This window comes from Ostrea edulis, chromosome 3, assembly GCF_947568905.1.
Source record: "Ostrea edulis chromosome 3, xbOstEdul1.1, whole genome shotgun sequence".
NCBI classification, from domain to species: Eukaryota; Metazoa; Mollusca; class Bivalvia; order Ostreida; family Ostreidae; genus Ostrea; species Ostrea edulis.
Window position 1 is genome coordinate 69,100,863 of NC_079166.1, and position 15,686 is coordinate 69,116,548.

At 35.9% G+C, this 15,686-nt stretch overlaps 1 long non-coding RNA gene across 1 annotated transcript in view; it reads right to left on the minus strand.

Annotated features, from left to right (window-relative positions):
* LOC130052767 (uncharacterized) overlaps positions 1-3,312 on the minus strand; it is a 4,556-nt gene extending 1,244 nt beyond the window's left edge. The window contains exon 1 of the long non-coding RNA XR_008801155.1: positions 2,431-3,312. This is a non-coding gene — a long non-coding RNA (uncharacterized LOC130052767). The remainder of the gene's footprint in view (positions 1-2,430) is intronic.
* Positions 3,313-15,686: the final 12,374 nt, after the last annotated feature.

The window sequence follows — 15,686 nt, forward strand, 5'->3', positions numbered from 1 at the left end:
AGTTCAATAATTCAAACATGCATAGAATGTTTTTAATTTTTTTTCTCAATTTATAATCAAGCATTTTGGTTTTAAAAAAGGTCGTTTGTCGTGACATAGACAAAGGTCAAATAGTATTCGACTTAACCCGCTGCTTTCAATGTGAGGTCAAATAATTTCCTTGATATTTCAAACGCTTACTTCTCCTAGGCACCTGACCCCACCTCCGGTGTGTCCAGGGGTCCGTGTTTGCCCAACTCTCTATTTTGTATTGCTTGTAGGAGTTATGAGATTGATCACTGTTCGTTATCTTCACCTTTCATAGTGTTGTGCACTAAACAAGATTCGCAAAGGTATGTAAAGAAACTTCAAATAATTTCTAGTTCCAGCGAATGTAAGGAAATTACAAAGCATTGCTAGTTCCGTTTAATGTAAGGAATCTACAATTCATTTCGAGTTCCGGTTAATATAAGACAACTACAATTCATAACTAGTTCCGGTTAATGCAAGGAACAGTGATCAATCTCATAATCCCTATCTATTTAATGTAAAACTTATACGGTACCAATTTTGATGCACCAGATGCGCGTTTCCACTAACAAACTGAATCTGCACTAAGTCAGGAAGCTTTCATGTAAGATTGAACTTTTCTGACTATTGTCTTTGAGAAGAAATGTTTTAAAGATTTCCCTATATTAGATGTAAATGTACGTATTATATACAAATAGTAACCTTTGTGTTACAAAGTATATGATATATTATAGGATTTCTTTTACTTAGAGGGCCATATTTTCTGTGGATTGTTTTCTGTACAATTGTATGTTACTCATTTTACAGAAACAATACATTTTCCTTCGATCAATTATTCCTATATGGCTACATGTAATTTATTTTACAGCGACAATTATATATGTTGTTCTCTAAGTACTACTTCTAAATTATTCTAAGATTCGGTCTGGAACAAATCAGTGTTGCTTATTTTAGCCATGTGACCATCAACGATGTGTTGACACAAAGGAGAAACAACGCTTGATCTGAATTTTATTAAACTTTCCGGCTTTGCAAGGGAACTGAACTACTACTATTCTGATCTACAAGTATTTAACAAACGAGTTCTGCTTTTTCGTGATTTTTTTTTTTTTTTTGTTTTTTTTTTGGAATGCTGCAGGGTATTCTCCTCCTGTGTCAGTGTCGCCCAGTTTGTTGAATTGCGATTGCTGCTCGTCGAGTCTAACTACAAAATCACTCAGGTGTGACAATCACATTTGGGTAAATACGGGTAGAATAAAATAGGCTATCTGAACGAAAGATGGTGGGTAAGATGACAAATGTGTATATATTTCAGAATTCATGTCAGCTTTAAGGCATTCAAGACGGGAGATAATTGTTCCTTCATAAAGTAAAAGGTTATTCTGGTAAACTTTTAAGAACAAAACATCCGCATCCGGGAAGGCATTACCAGCCTTAGCCATACATAGGTCAGTAAGTGAGATGCTTCATACCAATACGCAAGTTCCGAGTTACCCAAAAGTTATTTCCCTTTGGCGAACTCTTTCGCATTTGATGACGTATGGTGGGTACACAATGTATACATTATATCGTAGACTGGCATTGTACATAACGATTACGTACGATTAATGTAATAAAAGCGTAACTTTTGTTTATATCAATCACTGGTATGCATATTCTGGCCATATCAAGCATAATTTGTTTGAATAAGATCATCAAATTGGCTATTAAATCATTATTCGTTTCCTCTTCTACATGAGTGACGCTTTTATCAAAGAAAGATGGCAATTAACAATATTTGTTTGAGCCATTTTGTTATCCAATACTCATAAACTCACTAAAGTTGCCTTTTCCCTGAGATAGGATGGTCTCAGAAACTCTGGATAACATCTTTTAAGAAATAATACAACGATAGTAATTAGCAAATGTACCCACTGTCATCATATTTTACGTCATAATTTACGGAAGAGTTCGACAAAGGGAAATAACTCTTGGGGAACTCGGAACTTCCGTATTAGTCCTTTGTCTAAAATTGCTATTTGGTTTTAAATACAAATTACTATGTTTACCTGATCAAAATTACAGGGCCGAAGATGGGTGTAACGGGTCAACAGGGAATGCTTGCTCCTCTTAGACACATGATACCACCTCTGGTATGTCCAAGGGGCCGTGTCTTTACGCCACTCTCTCATTCTGTTGACATGAACTAATAAATACATATACCTTTCTCATCTTATCCGCCATATTTCTCTCAGGTAGCCTAATTTACTCTACCCGTGTATACCCCAAATGTGATTGTCACACCTGAGTGATTTTTCTAGGTGAACTCGACCAGTGCATATGCATAATATGTAATGCACATGGCATATTCGTCAAAAACAAAAAAAACAAACGTGTCAAATACGGACGTCTACTCAGCAGGTATCGGAGATGTGCACTTACCGAAAATATAAGATTCTCTTTATTCTGATAAATCCACGAACCAAAATGATAAACTCCATTTGTATCTCGTTAGAACTTTACAACACGTTATCATTCCATTATACAGACTGTGACACACTTCAGGTGGAAGTATATAAACACTGCTCAGATTGTCATGCAAGTAAACGAATAATTCCTGGCTTTTAGGTTCTTTATATACTTCCACCACCACCACCACCACGCAATTACCGGTCGCATTGCTCAATGGTAGAGCGTTTGCTTCCTAACCGGAAGCTCATGAATTCGAATCCTCCTCATGCCATCGCCAACCTAAGACGTAAACATTGGTAGTGATTGGCCCTCCAAATGCACTGCATTTACGGGTCTTTCGGAAGGCCCTATGGCGGTAGGCGTTTGCACGCTAAAGAGCCCTCGCTACTAGGGGGTAATAACCATTAATCATAGTACTTCATCCACAAGTGGTGTATAATAAGGGTGAAAATTGTGAAATAACCAGCCAACTACTACCATTCATACTTTCGTTAACATCGCACACACTCTACCTACACGTTCGTTAACACCACATACCACAACCCTTATTTTCATTAACACCACATACCACCATTTATACACCACGTACCACCATTCACATTTCCATAAACACCATTTACACACAGCTAATGGCACATCGGATGCTAACACATGTGTTTTAACACCGGTTTTTTGTTTTTGTTTTTACACCAATCACACCACTACCTATACAGGTCAGAGAATTGATAGTTTTACATATCAATATCAACGAAAGAGGTAGATCTACCGTTATTAGTTTGCATGTACATTGTATCACCATCATACTACCACGCACATTTCCATTAATACCACCATACTACCACTCACATTTCCATTAACACCACCCATACACCACATACCACCACTTACCACCACTTGTACACCACTACTGACACATCAGATATCATCACTTACATCTTCTTTAACATTACTCACATCACTACCTATACAGGTCTGAGAATTGATAGTTTTACATATCAATATCAACGAAAGAGATAGATATACCGTTGTTAGTTTGCATGTATTACCATCATACTACCACGTACATTTCCATTAACACCACCATACTACCACTCACATTTCCATTAACACCACATATCACCACCCATACACCACTCAAACACCACCTATACACCCCATACCACCACCTGTACACCACTACTGCCACACCAGATGCCATCACTTACATCTTCTTTAACATTACTCACAACACTACCTATATAGTTTTGCATTTCTTAGCATGACAGATTGATCTACCGTTTTTAGTTTGCATATATCACCACCATACTATCACTCACATTTCCATTAACACCACATACCACCACCTATACCACCACCTATTCACCACTTACACACCACCTATACACCCCATACCACCAACTGTACACCACTACTGGCACACCAGATACCATCACTTACATCTTCTTTAACATAACTCACATCACTACCCATATAGGTCCAAAGTTATGCATTTCCTTGCATAACAATATTGATGAAAGAGATCGATCTACCGTTATTAGTTTGCGTGTGTCACCACCATACTAACACCCACATTTTATTAACACCACATACCACCACTTGTACACCACACACTACCACTTATACGGTAAATAACACCTACTCCCCACTATTGCCACACCAGTTCCCATGACTTAGGGTTTCTTTAACACTACTCACACTATCACCTATGTAGGTCCTTAATTTTGCATTTCTTTCCATAATATTAATTAGAGATTGATTTAGCGTTATTAGTTTGCATGTTTCACCACCATAACACCACTCAAATTTTCGTTAACATCATATACCACCAATTATGTACCACATACCACCCCTCACATTCTCATGAACACGACTACTGGCACCGCAGTTGCCACCACTCATATTTACTTTAACAAGGATCCGTGTTTACCCTACTCTCAATTGTGTAATCATTATAAGATTGTTCATTATCTTCACTTTTTCATGAACAATTATGAGACTTCCTATATTTAAAAAAAGAAGAAGATAATTGATATAGTAAAAACCCAGATCTATAGAGAGAGCAAGTGCTCCGATAAAAGGAAGTTTAAAATGCATCTAATGTAGGATACTCTTTTTCATTTTCAAGAGTATGTAAGACATAATCAGATGGGGAAAGGGGGGTTTCTTTAGGTGTCAGAAGTTTGGCCTAACCCTTCCTTTGGTAACAGGAATATAAATATATACACTTTATACACCACCATACACCGTATATCGTTACCCCTTTACACACTGCTCGCAATAATTATGTAAATTAGATTTCCTTACATAACGTAGTGATGATCGGGAGAAAATAGAGGGGCGATTTCAAGGTCACAATATGAATTATGACCTTCGCGCAAATATAAAAATGTTGAGCGATTTGATACGAAATTGAAATAATATATTATTTGACAAGAATTTTTTTTCACGTATACGGCTTATCACTTGATAACACCTGTCAATATAACGACAACATATAGACATGAATTGTAAGATGTACGTCGTGACGTACTTTTTCGTTGTAATCTCATAGGGTGCGAAGTGCACAGATAGTTGTTTTCATAACTATAAAACTGTTCTAACAGTGCGACATTTAACTCTGGACACGACAAAAGTCCGGAGTTTCGCCAACCCTTTTATTAAGGATACAAATAAACCCTTTACAAAAAAAGATGGGATTTTATGTCCACAAGACATGCACCAACATTTACACTTGTAACTATTGTAGTTTTTTAGATATTTCACCTGAAATCAAAAAATCCCATGGGATTTTGGAGGGATTTTTAATCCCACTTGGGGGATTTTCACTCCCACCAAAAATCCTGTGGGAGAAAAAATATAATTTCTCCCATAGGATTTTAACTCCCATATTTAAACTTATTATGGGATACAATGTCCCATAGGAGGAAATGTCCCATAATGAACATGAAATGGCAGTAAATATCCTATTTGAGCATGAATGGGAATAGATATCCCAAATAAAGCACAGGATGGGATTTTTATTCCATGAATATAACAATAAAACAGAAAATTGTATCTTAAAAAGTGTTGTTTGTCATGATTCTTAAAATATACTTAAAAGCCAAGGCATGACATTAATTTTTAAATATATATAGTAATTATAAACTCTTATGTGTCGGCCTATGTGTTTGTGAATAAATGTCTAAAAAACATGAGAGATAATAAAGGATATTAGAGCTCTGCATTACTAAACTTTTCCCCATGCAATTTTAATTATATACATATAACCTTGCACAAAAATCTCCATATAAAATTGGACGGGACTATATTATTGCAACAAGCAGACAAGAACACTATGAAATACTCATTCACACACGGGCACTGTAAGTTAATGTAAATATATAGTATGTGCATGTATAAATATATATACATGCACATACTACATGTATCTATTTACATCAACTTCCATTGCCCGTGCATTCACATGCAGTTGCTCACATTCACTATTCACAACCCTTCATATGTCGTCAGGTGTTAAAATATGTTCACAGGAACCGGTAATTTGTCAGTGTATTAATAATAGTGTGGGTATACCATATACCGTACCATCCCCTAATCAGCTGCTATTGGGGGGGAGAGGGGGGGGGGGCTACAAGGGCTGATACTTCACTCAAAACTTCGTTTCAAAATAGTTCTTAAAATTATCGTCACCCACCATCCTTGTGGTTTTATAAAGGGTAGCAGTATTATTACTACATATTAAATTACCAGTTCCTGTGATATGTTGTTGAATTACGGAATAGGCCCAACTTACAACTTGTTTACATATTCTAAAATTAGTGTTAAGTGCTTACGGTGAAAGATTAACTCTGCTAGGTGATGCTAAGTTGTTTAGTGAACCGAATCAGACATCTCAAATAAGATTCTCGATTATTTAACAACACAAGAATCGTTTTACAAAATGCATGCTTCGGTCCATCTTTCCCTCCCTTCTACAATCGTATTCATTCTCAAGTCAAAGTACTTTCTCCGATTGCTACCATTACCTTAAGCGTCGAAAAGACTTTGACAGGCGTGTCAGAATAAACGGTTAACAGACGTCTCGACTCTAGGGAAGTTCGGCTCTAAGTGTTCTAAACATCTCGAGCGATTTTATAGTGATAAACTTCTATGATTTTCGACATTTGTGTATCAATGTTTTATGAATATTGTAGACTTTTTTACTTATAAAGCAAAGCAATGTTATCGCAAATTTTTAGGTCTACTTACAAATGTATTAACCCCGAGATCCGCCACTAATTAGTTACACAAGTTGTGTGGTTACAACAGTCTTCACTTATCATTTTAATTTCATTGGATGATAAAATAGATGACGTTAATATTTTGAATACCTTGTATACGCAAAAGAGTTTAACTATACGATGTTTATTTTTCAAATTATAACTTCAGTGGCGAATGGGCGGATCCCCCGTCCCATTCCCATCCCTCACGCATAATACTAATTATTTCCCCAGCCACTTAATGACCAGATATACACGACTATTGAATGTAAAGCACTTTTCAGTCATTGTGTACTCCCAATTAATTAACAATTTACCCTCGTAAATCATAATCGTTACGCTTCGTTGGACATGAAACCTTAAATCAATCCATTGACACTACTTAGTCAACGATTTTGTATTGTGATACATTTCTATGATTTCGGACATTTATATATCAGGATTATCTGATTTATTTATCAGTGTTCAAAAAGCAAAGTACATGTACCGTTACAACGATTTTATACCTACTTCTTATAATAACCCCCTGGATCCGCCACTAGCTAAATTAATTCTGGTGATGCCTATAACAGCGGTACGTACATGTACTCACCTATCATTCTAACTTATTGAAAGTTGAAATAAATGTAGATATAATGTAAACATTTTGAATACTATATATATATATATATATATATATATCATAAGATGAAGGCATGCCTTCATCATATGATGTTATGATGTTTATTAACTTTAGTGGTGGATAACCGAGAACGACACCCCACCCCTACTTCGCACAATTCAATTTCTAATATGGACAAGCGGCCCATTTTGACCAGATAGACATTACCCTTGAACGTAAAACACTGGTCAGTCATTGTGTATTTCTAATAAACAAACTTCATCATTGAATACAGACCGTTATGTTGCCACTGACACTACTTAGTCGTGAGTTGATTTTGTAGGTGATAGATTCCTATGATCTTTACTCGTATGTTTCATTGCTTATTTGGAGTTTTTATTTGTTTGGTTTTTCCCCCTTCTTCTTCTTCTTCAAGAGCAAAGTATTGATATTGCAGTTTAACCCCCTGGAACCGCCAGTTATTAGGTAGACGTATTGTGTTGATCTACTAATTAGGTAAATGAAGTCAATGGATATCTGCGGTAATATTTAGCGTTATTCACTTAATATTAGCTTCCTAACTATATTGAAAGTTGAAATAAACAACGTTAACATTTCGAATACTTTAAATATCTAGGATACATAATCATACGAGGATTATTTTTTAATATTTTGAAATTAGAAAAACAACTTTGGGGGCGGAGGAGCGGAAGCCATCCCTCTTCCTGCAGGATTTATGGTCCAAAATTGACAAAAGGCTCGTTTTGACCAGATAGAAATGGCACTTTCAAACGGAAAATATTGGTCAGTCATTGTGTACTTCCAATTAAAAAAACTACTCCCATTGTAACTCTACTTAGTCCCTGGTATTCTACAATGTACAATTTGAATATTTCATATCTGTATGGTATAAACAGTCACACGATGTTTAGTTCGGAAATAAAAAAAAAATGTAGTGGGGACACTGGTCAGTCATTGTGTATTCCCAATTAACAAACTACCCTTTTAAATCCTACTCGTTACGGTTCGTCAGACATGACAACATATCCGAACTAGTCTTGTATGTATGGATGTACTTGTTTATTGTAATTAAGGTCTGCTTCGCAATGAAAACCTGTTATCATTGACAATTAATTGTTATTCCACTTAGTCATCGATTTTTTATGTGATACATTTCTATGATCACGGACATTTATATATATATCAGGGTTGTCTTGTCAGGGTTTATTTATCATTATTCCAAAAGCAAAGTACTGTTATCACGATTTTATGCCTACTTCTTACCCCTCTGGATCCGCCACTAGCTAGATAATTTTGGTGATGCCTATAACAGCGGTACTCATCTATCATTGTAACATTATTGGAAGTTAAAATACAAGTAGATATAATGTTAACATTTTGAATACTTTACATATATACATGTTAAGGAATTCATCATATGATGTTTATTAACTTTAGTGGTGGATGACTGAGAGCGAACATCCCCCTCTCCCTCGCACAATTCAATTTCTAGAATTGACAAGTGGCCCATTTTTACCCTTGAACGTAAAGCACTGGACAGTCATTGTGTAATTCCAATTAACGAACTTCACCATTGAGTCCTAACCGTTACTCTTCGTCAGACACTAACCCACTAATACTACCTAGATACTGATTTTGTACGTGATAAATTCCTGTGATCTTTACTAGTATGTTTCATTGTTTATTTGGAGTTTCTATTTGTTTGGGTTTTCTATTTTCTTCTTCTTCAAAAGTAAAGTATTCATATTGCAATTTAACCCCCTGGATCCGCCACTTTTTTAAGTAAATGTATAAATATAATTGTGTTGATCTATAATAATTAGGTAAATGAAGTCAATGTATATCTGCGGTAATATTCAGCGTTATTCACTTAGCTTCCTAACTATATTGGAAGTTGAAATAGACAACGTTAACATTTTGAATAATTTAAATATTTAGAATAGATAATCGTGTTTATTTTTGAATATTTTGAAATTTAAAAAAAAAACACTTTAGCGGCGGAGGAGCAGAAGCCACCCCTCCTCCTGCAGGATTTATTGTCCAAAATTGACAAAAGGCTCGTTTTGACCAAATAGAAATGGCACTTGAACGGAAAATACTGATCAATCACTCTACTTAGTCTCTGATATTCTATACAATGTACAATTTCAATACTATATGTACAGGAAATAATCACACGGATATAAAAAAAAAAAATAGAGTGGCCCAACTGGTCAGTCATTGTGTATTCTCAATTAACAAACTATCCTTTTAAATCCTAGTCGTTACGCTTCGTCAGACACGACAACATAACAGATTGACCCTAACCGAACAAGTCTTGTAATTAAGGTCTTCTGCTCCCAAATGGAAACCTGAATAAGATATCATTAAGGTCTTCTGTTTCCAACGGAAGATTCCGTTGTTCTTGACACTACTTAAATAATAATAATAAAATTAAAAAAAATAGTGGTCCCACTAGTCAGTCATTTTGTATTCCCAATTAACAAACTACCCTATTAAATTCTACACGTTACGCTTCGTCAGATACGAGATCATAAGTCATTGACCCTAACCTATCTAGTCTAGTATATATGGGTTTTTTTATTACTGTAATTCAGGTCCTCCGCTTCCAACTGAAGACCTCATTGTTATCTCTGTTATCATTATGGTCTTCCGCTTCCAAAGAAAGATTTCGTTGTTGTTTTTGACACTACCTAGAGACATAATCTCGAACATTTATGTATTGATGATTTGTTGTAATTTTTGGTGGAAGCTTTACTGGAGTTGAAATAGTTACGGTTGATATTGGAAATAGATTTTACAATGAAGAACTAATACTGTCTTCATTACTAAGAAAACTTTAGTAGCGGACTGATCAAAGCACCCACCCTTTCCCCAACCCCTCGACCAGCCATCACGTATAGTTCATTTTCCAAAATATATAGATGCAACACTTGATCGTAAAATAGTGATCAATCAATGCATATTCCTAATCAACAAAATACCTTTAAAAGTGCGACATTTAACTCTGGACACGATAAAAGTGCGGAGTTTTTTGTCTATGACAACCACATATTTTCTTCAATAAAAACACTGAAATTTCACTCTGTCATTAAATGTACGTATACGACGCGATCTAATCAAGCCGGCATAGAGGCGCCCCATGCAAAAATTACCCTTATCAAATGTTACATACTTCGGATTTTTATTGAGCTTAATCCTAAATATTGCACATCTAGATAATTTTCCAAAAATATATGAAACCTTTTACTTGTATCAAAATTTTTTCTGTTTTATATCTTCTAAATTTTACCATAGAGTTAACTAACAGTCTCACTTGCGGAATTAAGGGGTGTGGAGATCGCACCCCCCCCCCCATCATTTCAAAGATAAGAATTTAATGTGCTTGAAATTGCTCTGCTTCAATATTTTCTCCCGTAAGGGAGGGGGACAACCCCTCCCGAACCACCCTAACCGTGATTTGGTTAGTCCTCAATTGCAAAGCCCCTGTAGTCCAATATCCAGTATCCAGTTAATGTAGGGCTTTTACATGTAATATGTATATCAGATATGTTTTATCCCGTGGGGATCCGGTGTTGTATCATAGACCACCCCCCCCCCCCCCCCGGAAAAACGGGCCCGGAATTGCGCCCCAACATATAATTTCCCCCTATTGTACAAAGTCAGTAAAGAGTCTCCCCTTTGGCGGAAAAATCACCCTGGTATATATAGAACACCCCCCCCCCCTGTTTCCGGATTTCATTTGTTATAATAGTTTAAGGAAATAGATATGCGCTCATTAATATTACGATATTCATAAAACAAACGAATATTTTTTGTTGTTGACATGATGAAGTTGGATTTACACGCTGAAAACTTTGAAATGCATATTGTAAATACAATATGCTTAACAAAAGACTTTAACGATGGTCAATATAAGTAGGATTTTTCGTAAAAAATCGACTATAAGATGTATAATTAAAATATTTGAAAAGTAAAATAGATGAACTGTATAAATAAAAGTTATTAAATTTTCTCGTTTATTTAAATTAAAAAAATCATTTAAGTTCTTCCCAACTTTACTAATTCAAATGTTAGATACTAGTAAATAACGATAAAGACTTTTAAGATGTCTGAATGAATTTTGATATACCATTACACGATTTGAGCAATTTCCTTTTTATAAAAAAATCATAAGATGATGATTGTTCACGATACACACACACAAAAATAATCAGAAGAATTACTGGGTCTAAATAAGCAAGAGAATTCTAGTAATAGAAATGGAAACAGATACATAGCTAAAATGTAAGAATGGGGGTGTACTGTCATTTAGGGGGAATTTCTATATTGGGACGGTTTTTCCAAGGGGGGTTGGGTTGGACCCGGGTTAATTCTTCGTAAGGGGAAATTCTATTCCAGGCCCATCTTTCCGGGGGGAATGTCTATCCCGGGCCCGTTTTTCCGGAGGGAAAGTCTATGCGGGGGAGAATCTTATGCTTTACAAATGGAAATCTTCAATTCAAAATACCCAGTCTAAGCTTCGATGATTCTGGCTGTATGAACGTCGTAATATTAGGGGTGGGTCCAGGAAATGCGGTTACAGGGAGGGGGCGCCACTTTATGAGGCAGGGGGTCTGGGGGCCGCCTTGAGGCCCACAGTGGATCCAGAGCAAAGCGCTGGTGGAGTTCAGGGGGGCGAAGCCCCTGGAAGCTCCGGGATTTTACAGGGCTTGAAATATGTCTTCTATTTAGTCATTTGTGAAATTAATAAAATGACTCAAATTTTATGGGTTTTAGAACAAAATTAAGTTCTCCCAATAAAGTAATGCAAGAAATCAAAAGATTTTGTCATTTATTTCTCCGGGAGTGGAAGAAATTATTGCTTCTTTTATCGTTTAGTACATTTTTCTAAACAAGATACCGCGATTTACCTTAAATTTGAAAATTTTAGGGGGGGGGGTTGCACTGAATATAGGTGTATGGAAATGTATAGATCTATGTACGTGCATTTTAATAACCAATTGGGACTTCACTTCAGAGTAACACAACTGGGACTAAAGCATGCCATTCCTAACACTAAAAGCTGGTCTGAATCCCCGCCCCCCACTCGCTTATATACCCTACAAAATTTACCTGCAATATTACATAGTATTTACTAATGTCAATTATTATAAGTTCTTTTCATTAAAAACATGGAATTTACAAATGGATGAAAAATACAAATTTCACTACATAGACTTAGGTGTACAAGTGGTTTTCGTCAAGTTTCCGCACTCATTTTTCATCTTGATAGCTTTCTCCCTGCAAAAACTTGGTGTGTCCTGCTGAAACTTGATATATCTACGTTGTTTTCAAGTAGTTTCCGCAACGACAATTTGCTGAAAGCTGATCAAGTTTGCGCAAATTTCGGTTTGCAGAAACTGTTCTGTTTTAGCATGCACATTGCTATACTGATAGTCTACCGCAAAGTTTTGATAAGTTTCCGCAATATTTTAGTTCTGTATCAGTTTGTACAATATGGTGTATACCAATTTTCAGCTTTGTGGAAACTTACTGAGACTTTATCATCGCCATGTAATTATAATAGGATGTTTGTGTTGCAATCAATATATAGAATTTTTAAAAAGATAACTGAAAACACTCGGACTAAATGCAAAGACAGCCTGTTACATGTATATTATAATTTGCGGAATGTGTTTTTCCCCTTTCGTTGTTAGTCTCACCCCCTCCCTTTGGAGGGATGGTGGTGGTGGTGGTGTCCATTTGTACTAATGAAGTATCACCTATAAGGTGTCAGTATATTCTGGTAGATTATTGCAATATACATCAGTGGCGGATTTAGAGGGGGCGTAGGCGGAGAAATAAATGACAAAATCTTTTAATTTTTTTAATTACTTTATTGGGAGAACTTAATATTTCCCCCCCCCCCAAAAAAAAAACCCTTAAAATTTGGGTCATTTTATTAATTTCACCTTATTAAATTGATAGAAAATACATGTAGTACAAATGACTAAATAGGAGAAATATTTCAAGCCCCATAAAATTTGTAAAACCCAGGAGTTTCCGGGGGCTTCGCCCCCTGGGCCCCAACCAGGGCTTCGCCATGGACCCACTGCCTCATAAAGTGGCGCCCCGTAACCACAATTCCTGGATCCGCCCCTGTACATGTAGATATGAGGAGATACTGTCTGTATAAGTTGATAGCTCATCAAACGCACCTCCTGCGATGTGAAAGTGAAAATAGCTGCAATCCTCGCCGGCGGAATTATGGTAAGGTTCAATTTCAGCAACTATTTGCGATAATGTGCTCCACGAAGATTTCCTTAAAGATTACAATTATTCTAAATGAACCCTGTGCTTCCTAATCCCCGTAATGTAGTTCTTGTTCATCAGTGGCGGATCGAGAGGGTTGTAGTCACTCCACTTTACTTCCATAGTTTTAAACAAAACTGGTCATTTTACCAGTTTGCGATATTCACCCCTCTTTGGGGCCGGGGCGGAATAGGCACAAACTTGGGTCGCAATCCGCTCATCCTTTAAACAATTCCTGGATGCGCCCTTGCCCACAGGCACCTTAAATATGGATATTACTACACCTCAACTTTTTTTCATATTTTTTTTTATGGGAATAATTTCTCTGAAGTGTATGAATTCGTAGTCTATTTCATCCCTCTTCGATTCATGTAATCGTTTCACGTTTTTTTTTTGGTAAGCTTTAGAGATTGTCCTTCTACCGGTATAGAGATTGGCCTTCTACCGGTATAATAAAATTCATTTTATTATATACCAGTAGAAGGCCAATCTCTAAATACATGTATCCATACTTCCGGTGCCTGTGCCCTTGCCCGTGGAGAACAATACGTAAAGTGCACTTGTAAATATATTACCATTTTGTCTGTAATGATATTTCAGGGCCGTAAATTAACCTTCAATTTGGAGGAGGCAGGAAATTAGGCGGGGGTCTGGGGGCCGCCGAGGTCCCCAGACGCTGAGCACATTTTGTGCACACTGAACACGTTTCGTGCAAAATCCTTGATTCTAGGGCCTTCTAAGATGTTACTTGACTAACTCATTCTAAAAGAAAGATTTGGAATGCTTTTTAAGGGAGGTATCATGTTCTTAGTTATTGGAAACAACATAAATTCTAATGAACTTTAAATTTTAATTTTTTTTGGCTCAAAAGTTGGAGGAGGCAGCTGCCTCCTCCGCCTCCATGTAATTTACGGCCCTGTATTTACGGGTGTATTCAATACCACCTCCTAATAAAAACACGGGGGTGGGGGGGTGGTATCGTATAGACTCTCATTATTATCATTACAAACAAAATTACCGGTTCCTGTGATTAGACAAATATTGATTTATATTCACAAAATAAAAATTAAATCAAAATCGGAACCAGGAAAGCTTAATTGATTCCCAACTACATGGAAATGGACATAAGATTTTAATAGTGATATTGTTTAGCTACAGTTCATAATGCATAAGATATAATTGCAAAAGTCTATCTGTTAGTTGGATAATATCTTGTATACAATATAAGAATTTCATAAGTTAACATCAGGGACCTATATACTAACTAGTATATAGGTCCCTGTTAACATCAACACTGTTCCAAGTATCTGATTTAAATCATTACTTCTTTTTACTGGCTAACAATTTATATTTCTATTAATTTGTCTTGAAAATGAAAAATCCATCGTACCACTGGACTTGTTTATAAAATGAAATTGATCCAACTTCGCCCCAAAATCACAGATTAAACAGTGGCGGATCTAGACCTCACTGTGTGTGTGTGGAGGGGGGGGGGGGCTTTTTTGGTCAAGCAAAGGAGATATGGTTTTGGTATTAAATGTTAATGAAAATTGAAACATCCATACTTCTTCATTATACTAGCCCGAATATTTAGAAATAATTGTCAAAGTGCACAAATGATCTTACAAAGATTTGGCCTAAAAGCAAAATATGCTTGACCTGGACCATTTAAATTGGCTTTAAAAGTGTTTCAGGTGTTTTCCCCCAAAAAGTCACAAAAATGATTTTAAAAGATTTGAGATGACCTTATAGAAATTAACAAATTTTGCACTAATCAAAATTTATAATCCATAGTTTTGAAATGTTTGAGTGGAGTATGAATGGTTGGTATGAGTGATTATATATCAATTGTACATCTTACCTTTAAAAGTATATATTATGATGCACTTAATTTCTATTTGTACAAATAAATTAAAAAAAAAATTAAGCCTAAAAAAAATAATTTAAAAAAATTATTATAATCCGAGGATTAATGTGCATTAAATTATACTTTGTTGTACAATATGAAAAAGGTACAAATTAAACAAATATTAGAAAGAGATTACATATCT